The sequence below is a fragment of the Callospermophilus lateralis genome, unplaced genomic scaffold (genome assembly GCF_048772815.1).
Source record: "Callospermophilus lateralis isolate mCalLat2 unplaced genomic scaffold, mCalLat2.hap1 Scaffold_82, whole genome shotgun sequence".
Taxonomy (NCBI): Eukaryota; Metazoa; Chordata; class Mammalia; order Rodentia; family Sciuridae; genus Callospermophilus; species Callospermophilus lateralis.
Window position 1 is genome coordinate 4,209,200 of NW_027516260.1, and position 13,924 is coordinate 4,223,123.

A 13,924-nucleotide genomic window follows, 5' to 3' on the forward strand; every position below is an offset into this window, starting at 1 on the left:
ACATAAACTAACGAATACTAGTGCAGGTGTTTTATACACTTAAATTATAGTCCCACCGAAGGAGCTGTTTGAGACATTAGGATGAGAGAAATGTTTTTAGCTTTATTTCCCACTGTAAATCACTGAAATATACAAATATTAAGGAGATGTTAAAACTCTTTCTGTAATTATGTGCTTACAACACATAGCATGTATTCTGAACTCGGTGACTGTTTGGGATATTGTGGAAATGAGGCAAGGAAAAGACCACAGGTTATTAGAACTCTGGATGTCCCTGGAGCTGGTGCTTTTTCTTGAATTAGAGTTTCAGTTATATATATTTCTTGAGTAGCCAACTTAGGTTTGTAGAAATTTCCACGGTTAAAATTTTCATCAGAGAAGGAATACTTACAGTTTATCATATCAATTAAGTATATAATTTGAATGTAAATAAACAATACATAAGTCAAGTGAAATGTGAATTTTAGTTTAAAATGTGGACTTTTATTCTTCCCTTCACACCTTCACATAACTACCCAATATTTTTCTGCCATTGACAGTAGTGTCATTTTCATTCTGTTTATTATATGGCATTTGCATAAATTTGCAAACATTTGGCCCAACCCAAAAATTTCTCAAAATGAAATAATTTTCTTTATATCTTTGGAACTATAGAGAATATTTAAAATCAAATTGATGAAAGTTTTTAATAATTAGTTTGGGCATAAGCAAGGTCTCACACATACATTGAAAATAATTTTATTGAAAACTTTCTTTTAAATAGTATGAACTAAGTCAAAAGGAAGATCTAAATATCTCTCAATCCAGTTCCTTCTTTATATCAGTAGCAGAAGGACAAAAAAGACTGCTATACTCAAGTGTGTACCTTGTCAGAGAAACAGAGCAGTGGAATGCAGCTTCTGATAAATCACTTTTTCAATTATTTTCCTTGTAATTCTTATTTATGTTACACACTCTTAAGAACAGCAACAACAATAAAGTGTATTTCTTACTTGAGTTAATTCAAGTACATGTGGGAAAAGAGAAATCAAAATCTTGTATTTGCAGCTAGAACTTACAGATACTCAGGAACAATTAGAAAGTCAGATTTGATAGAAACACAGGAATGTCTAAACACCCTGTTAACTCAGGTAATAGAAAGCAGTTGGGTGACTAAAATGTCATTAAATATCTAATAGGAGTAATAATAATACTAGCTAACATATATTGCCTATTTGATTTGCCAGGTAGTAATATTTTATACTTTATATACATTTTTCATCTGTTTGAAAAATTTTTATAGGTTTCCAACTAAAATTTCCCCTGACATAGCTGAACCAAAATGATATAGCTAGTAAATAACTGACTCATGCTCATTTGATCCCAACTCTATATTTATTATTTGTTTTGTTGGTTTTGTTTCAATCTCATAGCTTCTGTTCTAGTTTACAACTTTAAAAATCTCTCTTTAGTATTCTGGTTAACTCCTTATCTTCCTACAACAGGGAGTATACTAGACAGTGGGAATTACTTTCTGTCATCCTTATTAGGTAGATTTTGAATTAGACTACATCTCTATCTTAGGTCATATGCCTCTCTGTTCCACTCACCTTTAACTACAGTGAGACATCATGTGAAAACTGTGACAACACCTTATTGGGACCCAGGTAGAAATCAAGAGAAGGTGGGAGTTCTTTAAAGTATGCCATGATTTTAACAGATATCTTGTGTCTGAGCTCTTGGGAATATTAGATATTCAATATTTTTTCCCAATATTTATAGAAACACCAATTTCCATAACATCTGTTCCACACCTCTTCAGTTTCTTATGTAATATTTTATTGAGTAAAATTTTAGTTAGATTGTATATAGTGATATTTAGTGCATTCTCATTGCACATCAAGAAATTGAAATGTATTTTGTCTAAAAATATTTGAATTTCTAAAGTGAATTACCACATTTCTATCATTTAAATGAGACAGAAATGTGTTTCCTTAGTAGATTTTAATCATTTTTATCATGATTAATTAAAATGTTTGTTGAAGAATGTCTAAAATAGATAATATTTACATAATTGTGTTTATAGTTCCACATCAAAGAAGTGATAAATGTCCATGGGAAACAAGAATATAAACATATATAATGAATAATAATTAATAAGTTAGATAATTAAAGACATAATGAGATATTTTGTTAACTTACTGATTTTTAATTTGCAAGAATTAAAATTAGTCTTTTTAAATATAGATTATGGTTTGGGGAGTTCATAAATTTAACAAATATATATAACATGGCACTTATAAATTTTTTTAAAAAGAGAGAGAGAGAGAGAATTTTAATATTTACTTTTTAGTTTTCAGCGGACACAACATCTTTGTATGTGGTGCTGAGGATTGAACTCAGGCCACATGATGCCAGGCAAGCGCGCTACAGCTTGAGCCACATTCCCAGCCCCAAACACTTATAAATTTTTTATTTAATTTTTATTATTTAAATGTTAACTTTCCTTATCTCTCATTAAGTACTTTTTAAATATATTTTAAAATATTTAAACATTTAAAGTACTTCAGAAATTATACTTAATTATAGTGGAAGATACTCACTTTTATCATATAGAAGTTAGGCATTATTAATAGGTAATATAAATCAAAGCATAGAATCTTCAAAAATTTGCTTTGCTCTCATACATTATTATCTTCCTAGTCATCTGCTAATAATCCCTCAAAAGATCACTATTGGGGAATCCAATTTCCATTTTGTTTTATAATCACATCCATAGTGCTTGCTATACTTTGTTCTGCTGAGCACAGATTTTGTCATTTGCTGATTGGTACTTGACAACAAGCCAATAGATTTCTAAACTATACCCATTTATTCCTCAATCACCGAGAAGAACATGTAATTCACAAGTCACTTCCAAATTTGGCTTATTTTAATTAAAAAAAAGCCCAATTTTTTATGGTATTCAGATGATTTTAGGAATGATTTCTTTTCTTTTTTTTCTTTTTTTACAACTTGCTGAACTCTGAATGGGAAAAAAAAATGAAACATAAATGTTGAAATCAAAAGAGGATCCAAATCCTACACTTTGAAAGATTGAACTGACTAGAAGTTTTTGGCACATAGTGTTATATATAACTGAAAAAAAGAAAGTCTTCATTACTCAGAATGAAGAGAATTTTGATGTTACATTTGCATGTATACATATATAATATATATTTTCACATATCTTTAAGCATTCATAAATATATTTATCACATAAAAATGTAGATGTATGAATGATTTATAATTGTATGATTTATAATTCATAAAGATAAACAGCATATATACACGTGTACTTTTTAATCAGTACTTTGTGCCTCTGTGTATGCATGCATGATTTTAAAGAAAGTATGATCAATATTACAAAAAAAATTAGCTTTAAGATATGCCAAAAGTTGCTATAACTCATTACTCTGAATGAGATTTCACTTTAAGTATGTTAATTGTAACGTAATAGAAGTTTCACAATATCAAATGAAAAAAAACACCACTTCTTTAATTCTTTAGTCTTCTATCAGAGTTGATGCTCAAACAAGATCTGAATATTGTCTGTATTTCAGTCCACCCTCTGTTGAAAGGGTCTTTCATTGTCAACTCTCTTGTGTTCCCTGAATAGCACTTCTCCTTTGTGACATTAGGCACCTGATGCTACAGATATTACCTAGGGCTTTACAATAGCCTTATACTGGAGGCTGGGTGGCAGAGCTAGGGGCCTAGCTTTCCCCAAACAGGGGAAGTATTTTGAGTGCTCCTCCCTTAAAAAAACAAAACAAAACAAAACAAAAAACACTAAAAGGTGTTTTTTGTTAGTTTTTTGATATACTCTCTGGAAATGGTTCTAAAAGGAGAGACAAAGATAATTATGAACTATTTGACCTCAGTTTAAAGATAAGAAAGCCCTGTTCTGTCACACAAATTACCTCCATTTACTTTTGAAATGAGCAAACCCACTCATCTTAATTGATTTAAACTTTTAATGTGGATTGCCTGGAGAGGTAGGACCAATTTTTGTCTATTTTGTGGAGTATGGTGTGTGTGTGTGTGTGTGTGTGTGTGTGTGTGTGTATGTATGTGTTTGTGTGTATGCACAAACTTGTGTGTGATAGTGATCCTCAGAACTTAGTGAACACGGAGATAAATTTTTCTTTTCTTTTTATTCTCCTGTGTGTGGGCTGAAGAGATTAGGTCCAGCAAAGGCAAGAAAAGCTATATCCCTATTTATATGACCTCTTCCAATGGATTTTTAACCCTTTTTATTTTTTTAAAGATAATTGGAAACATTTTTCCCCTTGTAAAAACATCTTATATTGTATCTCAAAATATAGAATAAGATTAAATGGATCTTCTCTGGTAGAACAGGGGTGGAGATTCACTCTTCCTTCACCTTGGCCTCTCTTCTCCTTGCCCTCTACAACCCTGCAGATGCCTAAACCCCAAGATCACTTTCTCAGGCCCAGTACTCTAATTCAGAAAATAAATTCTAGAACATTGCTTTGTTCACACTTTCTGATAGCCCTTGATTTCAAAGGAGGAAGGAATCCATAAACATAGGGAACAAAGCAGATTTTTTTTTCTCTTTTAATAACCAAAGGAGTGGGGAGAGGCATTAGTAAGACACAGTGAGAGAAAAGAGAAAATGCTTTGTTCAGATAAATTATAATGGCTATATCACTGATATAAAATAAAGCTCAAACAGAGTCATGTAACCTTGAATTCACTCTCTAAACAACCAAAATTGCTATGTTACCAAAATAGCTCCAATAGAAAGAAAGTATATTTTCATTCCTTAATATGAGAAAACAAGGCAAGTTAGGTTCATAAAATAAACAACACACTCTCTATAAATCTCAGGATACCTGAGGCATCTACTTGATGTTGGTAAGAAAGCCAGTGAGGTGTGAAGCAAACAAATGCTGTCATTAGAAATAGTTCAACAAGCCATTACAAGTATGAGCCCATCATTATCCAAATCCTCAACTTCAACCAGCAGGACTAGCCAGGGGAGCATGAGGGATCATGTCCAGCAATGCAAAGAATAGAAATTTCAGCAGAAAGCAAATCAGCAAGCAGCAGGGGAAAGCTATCCACACCTCAGCTTTGTTGCCTCAGACCCATTCCAAGTGCTGGGTACTCTGCAGTCATCTTGAAGCCCAGAACTCAATTCCTTTGTGTCTTCTCTTTCTATAGTATCTGTTGCCTCTCTCACTTACAAAAAGGATCATTAAATAAACATTATGTCATTCATATATATAAGGCAATAGAATAAATAGACCAAATAAAATAGTGCTTTGGGAAACTAAGGAAAGAAACAATAGTACCTGCCAGACTAAACAGGTAAAAGGATTTAAAATAAAAGCCAAACTCAGACCACAACACCGCCTTTCTCACAGAACTGATAATGTAGCAGAAGAGGCAGCTTTTTCAATTTGGTCTCCAAGAAATTGTAAAACTTTTGGCAATTCTGATGGCTTTGATGTGAAAGTCTGTACTTATTCTAGTGAACACAGAATGCTTTGGTATCATCAAATTAACACAAAATTAAACTAATGTCAAAGGTAATTTTTAGGGCAATTGCTATGTAATTAAGATAAATAGTTGAGAATTAAGTAGCATTCTGGTGGGACTGCAAATTGTTGAAGCCAACATGGAAAGCACTATGGAGATTCCTTGTAAAACTGGGAATGGAACCACCATTTGACCTCACTCTCCCCCTCGGTTTATACCCCAAAGATTTAAAAACAGCATACTACAGGGACACAGCCACATCAATATTTATAGCAGCACAATTCACAATAGTTAAAATGTGAAGCCAATCTAGATGCCCTTCATTGGATGAATGAATAAAAAATGTGGTATATATTCATAATGGAATATTATTCAGCAATTAAAGAGAATAGAATCATGGCATTTGCAGGTAAACGGATGATGTTAGAAAAGAATGCTAAGTGAAGTTAGCCAATCCAAAAAACAAACAAAAAAAAAAAAACAAATGTTTTCTCTGATATAAGAAGCACAGTGATTTTTTGAAGTTCAAGGCTTGTATTGAGATGTCTATAGACAACTGAAGGCAAATCAAGATTATATTACATTGAGTTTTCAAGTAGAATTTCCACTGGAATATGTTATACAGGTTGAACCTAACTAATGAAAAAATCTGAAGTGCTCCAAAATAAGGTTTTGAGTGCCAACATGACACAATTGCAAAATTCCACATGTGATCTCCTGTGATGAAACACAGTCAAAATGAATGTGTGCTGGGCATGGTGGCACATGCCTATAATCCCAGCAGTTCAGGAGGCTGAGGCAGGAGGATCTTGAGTTCAAGTCCAGCCTCATCAATTTAGTGAGGCCCTAAGCAATACAGTAAGACAATCTCTTAAAAAATATAAAACAGGCTGGGGATATGGCTCAGTAGTTAAGCACCATTGGGTTAAATCCCAAATCCCTCCCAAAACAAGAGGTGTATAAAAATATTGCATAAGATTACTTATCAGGTACTTGGGATGTAGCTCAGGGAAGACTGCTTGCCTAGCATTTGTGAGATCCTCAGTTCAAGCCCCAGAACAAAAACAAAATAATAATAATAATAATAATAATAATAATAATAATAATAATAATAAAATGATTCCCACCCTCCCACAATACCTATCAGACTACATTTATAAGGTGTATATGAAATATAAACCAGTTTCATGTTGAGACTTGGCTACCCACACCCACAATATCTTATTATATATTGAAAATATTACAAAATCTGAAAATCTAAAACATTCCCAGTACCAAACATTTTTGCTAAGGGATACTTAAGCCATAGTACAAGTTAGCATCATACGTATTTACATGGTAAGAGTTTAAGTAACCAAGTGACAATAGCAATAGAAGTTGGATATTAAAGATCTTTAATATGCTGGGAGATATGCAATAAGCCTGGTCTGGAAGTACTGCTACCAGGTAATCTGGTGCTATAAAAGTGTTAGCATAAGATTATGAGCACCAAAGTTTGGCACAAGCCCTCCATTGTAGTTCTGTTTCCAAACCAAAAGAAGTCAAGGGGAGGCTATGTTGGTTTTTCTAACTGAATAACATTTATTGGAGGAGGAGTCAAAACCAACACAGTTTAGTGCCTTTGTTATGTCCATAATGAGGTAAATTTATTTGCTAATATTAACTATTGTGTCCCTACCCAAAGTCAAGTGCCCTTCTAATCCAATAATCCTACCATTATATGTTAATAATTTTCAGAAGGACTAAAATTTATTTTTATGTAAATTTTATACAGAAATAAAGAGTTCCATCAACAACATATAGGACTGTTTTGATATGTTATGACACTAACAGTTTTGGCTATTATTGTATGCAGAGAGCATGGAGAAATATATTTCCAGCTGAACATTCCCCATTCTTCCCTTAATAGACTAAATTACAAATCATGCACAAAATGGGATTTTTCTAAATGGAAGCAAAGTTCATCAGCTTCACTTTTGTGTGCTAAGGTATCACTCATTTGGTTCCATCAGAGCTGGTGAAACACCTTTCTCACTCCCTATGTGGGAGGCAGCTGATCAAGCCTGCATGAAATATTCAGAAGCCAGCTCAGCATTCACTTTTATCTGCAGTCTCAGAAGGCTTATTGCTGTCAGGTTTGATTGTGAGAGTACTGATCAGCTGCAGTTTCTGTCATAGCTTGGATACCTGAGAAAATGGACTATCTTCCTTCTGCCCAAAACAAAGATCAAAGAAGATTTAATGTATAATTCAGACCACACTTGAGTCTCCACTAAGTTTTCTGACCATAAGAAAGTTCCTTCTAAAGGCACTGAAGAAATGAATGCAGAAACATCAGGGATACCTGTGTTGTTCAGTGTTGATGTGTGTCTATCTGGATTTGAGGCTAGAACATTAAGGTAACATTATGCTCCAGGTGATTTGTTTGGCTATGAACATTTGGCTGATGGGAGAGGGCATGCAAGGTCAGTGGTAAAAAAAAATGGAACCTTTCTCAGGTACATGTTTGACACCTTTTTCCTAAATGAGGAGGATATTGGTTTTTAGGAGCTAGATCACTCTAACTAAATATCTGTCCTAAGTATCTCACGCAGCCTCATGAACAGACTACTTGAGGCAAATATTTATGCTCATAACACTCTAAAGAACCCTCCAAAACAATAACAACAACACCTGAACAAAAACAAACCATTAGTATGCCCCATACTTCCCTCTGTTCTCCCTGCAGTCAACTGATGGCAACAATTGTCAGAAACCTAAAGGAGCTATAATAGTTCTAATTCAGTCTTATTTGCTTAAATCTTTAAAAAAAAATTTACCCTACATTTGTTTTATTCCCAGGATGATCTACAATGGCACAAAAAATAAATTTAATTATGAAAAGGGAGACAATGTGTGCCTTCTATAATGCAATTTTCTAACTGCTTATGCTTTTGTGGAGAGGCCTGTACTCAGGAGAATTAGAACATCAGTTCATCTCTTATTTCTTTTATTCAATATGTATTGATTTTTCTCTCTTCTATTGCTACTTCTTCATTAATAGTTACTGTACAGAAGGTCACTCTATTTAGGGAGCTCCAATATGAATACATGTAAAGAAAACAAGGTATTAAATGATTGAAGAATGGTAAGAACAAATTGTATCTGGTTAGGATCCTTAGATTAGTTAGGAAATGGGACAGGTACATGGAGATGACAGTTAAAAATGTAAAGGGTGTGAAAATCAAGTCAAGAATTTTAGGCAAAAGTATATTCTTGGTGTTGTGGTGTGTATTTTATGTTAAATTGTGAAAAACTGCTGTAACCCCTACTATCTAATAGTAACCAACTCTTACCATTTTGTACTCAACACTTACTATCTAGCTTTTAAATTTGCTTATTCTCTAAGTGAGGTTTAAAAAAATTGTCAGAGGCAGAAAATTCAATAAGAGCCCAGCTTACAATTCTTGAAAATGTTAAATATATGACTTTAGATGATACCAAAATGCAAAGGATAAAATTAAGATGAAAAGCATTACATCAAAAAATGTCTGCACTATGGTTCTACTCCAAGTTCACTACCTCTGAACCTCATATCCTCTGAACTTCTCAAATGCAAGGTGCATCTCAGATGACATTGTAGTATTTGAGTAACCATCTCCCTGGTTTTTCCTTTATCTTAGAAAAGGACTTATAATATTAAACAACACAGTAGGTTACTCAGTTTTCTTATATGTAAAATAAGGGACTGGACTCAGCGACCTCATAAGTTGAGCTGGTCTGACCTGATCTGTTTTAAATGGATTTCCTGACATTATATGAAAAATATTCCTTCAAATATACAGAGAAAAGTAACTTTGAATCTGAGAGTCAAATCCAGGCTTAAAGAAATAGCAAAAGACAGCCAGATTTGGTGGCCCATGCCTGAAATCCTAGTAGGTCAGGAGCCTGAGGCAAGAGGATGCAGAGTTCAAAGCCAGCCTCAGCAACTTAGTGAGGCACTAAGTTACTTGGTGAGACCCTGACTCTAAATAAAATACCAAAAAGTGCTAGGGATGTGACTCAGTGGTTGAGTACCCCTGGATTCACTCCCATTACTTGCCAATCCCCAGAGAAGAAATAGCAAAAGATTTGGGGTAAGTGTCTCTTTACTGCTCCTGCTTTATGACTTAGAAAGATCAACAAGACCTCCTTTGAAAGTATGTGCTGGAACTTCCTATCATTATTATCACTGGTAACAATGAAATTGTCATCTCCTCCAAAAACTTCTGGTAAGGCCTTCACAGACAACCTTACCCCTCCACATTTCCCTTTCCAAATCTGGTCTAGCACTTTTGTGCTCTTGACATCATAGACCTAATGAAAAAACTAAGAGACATGGAATAAGCCTATTCCAAAAGTGCAGCCTCTCAAATATTCTGGAAAACTGTTCTCAGAAGTGATAGAATACCATATAGGTACAAATAAAGCATAGCACAACACAAAACATTTCACAATAGATTTGAAAAGACTTACCATGCTGGAGGTCAGGTTTGCTGTATTTTATACCTCACCAGAGCAACCACATTGCTTTCTATCAGGTTGATTCTCTCAGTGAGATTACTGAGTGTCTCATTCATACTCTGTCCCTGGTATGCCAGAAGAACACTATTTACCTCCTCTGAAGATTTATGAAGGTATAAGATATTCTGCAATGGAAACAAACTAAGTTGTAGAATTCAGCTAAAGATGAATATTATGCATAGCAGAGGAGCAGCAGCAAATAACCATTGTTATGTAAAGTAACGGAAGTAAACTCCTTTTCCTGGTTGTGACCACCAGTTGTCTATTTCTGCTCTGTACTTCCCACTCTAAATCGTTCCTAGTTTACTGACTCTGGAATTGTTCCATCTCAGCTCAACAGGAGGGGAAGGAAAAGATAGCTGCCTACGTCATTCTCTCCTCCTAGAAAGCGGAGCATTTGAGAATTAATATTCCAATGTTTAATATCACCTTATGGCAGGAAAAACAGCTGGTGTATTAAATGAAAAGTTCCATTAACTTAATTTATCTGTATAAAAATACCTTAGGAACCATACCGATTATTGAATTGACTTTTAATGAAACCATAGCAGGTAGTGCATTATTTAATACAAGATTCAATTATTTTTATTGAACTCCTCTAGAACTGATTGCTATTTAAAACAATGATTACTGTAGGATTTAAAGGGCATTAAAAGCAGGACAGAAATTCTTCTTAGTGAAGATTTCCTTTATTCTCTTTAATGTAATTCCAAAGTCAATATCCCTTTTTCTGTTATCTTGCCTTCCATCTTCAGACTATAGAAAAATCCTAATTTTCAAGGGTATGCTTCCTAACAGTCTTAAAACACTGTGGCTTAAAACAGCAATTACTGTGGATTAAACTGCTATCCTTCCATCCTTGATTTGCCTACATTGCTATTTTTCATGGTTTCAGGATAATCTAGTTATTCATGTCTTTCAAGATGTGAAAAGAAATTTATTCCATTGACTGACATGCAGGAGAAAGAGCAGAGTGCTCAAGAAGAGACCAGGCACATTCTGGATCTCAAGATTTCAACATGCATTCTTCTCTTCTTAGCTCTCTGGCAAGTGAAAATAGGTTTGATGTGCCTTCTAAGGTACTTGAACCCAGGACCAAATTCCAGGCCTTCAACACAACCCATTGTAGTCCAGAGATAAAAAAGCACTTGCTTAAAATTATCACTGTAGGATAATTATCAAATTCTGATTTAGGTTAGGTGATGGAATGATTTGGTTGCTTCCATTGGTCCTCTTTGAAAAGTCCTAAATCTGTTAACACAAATAGAGGGTAGTGTAGGCAATAATTACTAGTTCTACTTAACTATCTGGAAATGTCTTTTAACATTCTATCCTTTCCAAGAGTTTACCCACAGAAACTGTACATATTTAAAATGGTTTAATTATTTTGACATAAATAGAACAATGAAACTTTTACCACAACAAAATCAGAATACATTTATCATTCCCAGAAGTTTCTTCATGCCATTCTGTAATTCCTCCCATTTTTAGTTTTTTTTTCCTAATGGCACATACAATATCTATGTTTGAGGGCCATACCTCAAAAATAAAAAATATTCTCTCCTGAGCTCTCTCATAGATCTATGGTTCTATTCCCTTCCCACTGCTGTAGTCTTTGTGCAGAGACTGAAGTATACATACTTATATATTTTTTTCCTGTTAGTGGGAAAAACTGAGCATGTATAATTTCCTATAGATATATGAAGTCAACTTTTTTTCTCAGTTTAAAGAACTTTTGCAAGATGAAAATAAAATATTTTCTAATAAAAGCTATTGATTTACAAATGTGGGACCCACAGATTAGATTCTTCCATAACTGCATCTGTCAAGACATGCTGTGGGTAGTCAAATGATCATGTACTAAAGCATGAACTGCAGCGAGGCCAGAGAAAATGATGACTTTTGAGCCAAAATAAGTGTGAAAAAATTTTAGGTCTGAGAAACCCAGCATTGCACAGATGAAAGAAAAACTCCATTTCTGTAGAATCCTGTCAGCAACTTTTGGCAGAATAGAATACAGGAAGTAACTTATTTTGCTTTCTTAAACCTAAGGAACCCAAGTGTACTGGGGACATGATTCAGAAGCCATTTTTTTGAAGTGCTGTCTTAAGGCAACAGCCACAGAATGTTACTATTTAGTGGGTTCTGATATTTTATTTTAAAAATGCTGATGATTTATAGTATCAGATTAGTATTTTTGACCAAGGTAATATTTTATCATACTGATATACAAGAATCAAAGAGAATGAGACAATTTCAGCATTAAACAATCACATACATACATTGAAGTTGGGTATTTGAGATTACTTTTAACACATCAAAACTGGGCCGTTTGTAATAAAAAGCAGTGTCTAGCATTATCAATACAAGGGACTGCAAAGAGACAAGAGTAGAAGTCTCTAAGTTGGAATGCTATGTAAGCTCTGTTGTTACAAAAACTACAGGCATTCAAAGACACCTACTGTGAGAGAGTCCTTACTGGCTGGATGAGCCTAGCAAGATGCCTGAAGATAGTAAGCTCTTAAGAGATCTTTTTGAAAGAAGGCACCTAATAGAACCATATAAACTTTGAAATGTAACTCTGAAACTAGCATCATCATCAACTGCAAAGGGCCTGGTACACACTAGAGAAAGCTGCACAAATATTTGTTGAATTCTGAATGTAAAAATAACATTCTTACACTTTTTTAGTGAAAGAATGCCAGTGTTGCTTCTGTAAAAATGCCTACAAAGGCATTTTTTTTCTACTTGGCCCTTGGGAATAATGGCAAGAATCTGGCTTCATAAAAGTTGTCCCTAATTTTGTTTTTTCCCCTAATGTTTAAAGAAGATCACAGGGGCTGTGGTTGTGGTTCAGTGGTAGAGTGCTTGCCTAGCATGCATGAGGCATTGTGTTCGATCCCCAGCACCACATAAAAAAATAAAAAATAAAGTAGACCACCGAAACAGATAAGAAGCAAACTAATGAATGAACACATGCTAATGCTGTGACTATAAAATTCCAAGTTTTTTATTTATTTATTTATTTATTTAGTGGCTCAGGAATTTCTTACTCTGTTAATGAAACAACTTAAAGATTAATAAATAAACACTGGCATATACCTCAATCAAACTTATCACATATGTACTTTTAAAGGTTAATGATCCTAGATTTAATACTCACTATTTGGGATATTCATATTCCTCAGTAATTTCTTTTTTTTCCTGCTACAGGGATAGGTTTCTTATGTTCAGTTAGGTATATTCTTTCCCCTTTCAACACAAATCCAGTTCTCAGGATTCCTGAGCATGAAACATCTGGTTGGTTCATGCCTCCTACTCTAGGCTTGAATCCTAGGAATAAAGTAATGAGAATTTCTGAACTATTTGCTCATCTAGCCCCTAGAATATGAATATATACTTACAAGTGAACTACTAGAAGATGTGTATTCTTACCTTTATAACATGTCAAACTATTTCCCAAAGTGATTTTTTTTTCAATTGAAATTTTCAGCAGAAGTTTCCTTCACAAACTTAGCAATAGTTGTTCCTTAAATTATTACTTTTTGCTTTCACTTAGAACTTTTTTCAGGAAAAAAATGTAAATTAAACAACTCTTAACCATCTTTCCCTCTGGAGATGTCCCTAATTTTCCTTTGGGTGTGTATCTGATTTCTGAAATACATATGTCTGTGTCCCTAGAAACCAAAAGAAAAAACAAACTCTTTTTAAACCATGGAAAAATAGCAGAGATTTAGGCCAACATTTATGTACAAATGGTTGGCTTTTATAAAGACAATATGAAAGTAAAATTGAAAAGGAAGTATTGAAAAGCAAGACCATATAAGGTTACATTAGAGTCCTGGCAGAGTAAATC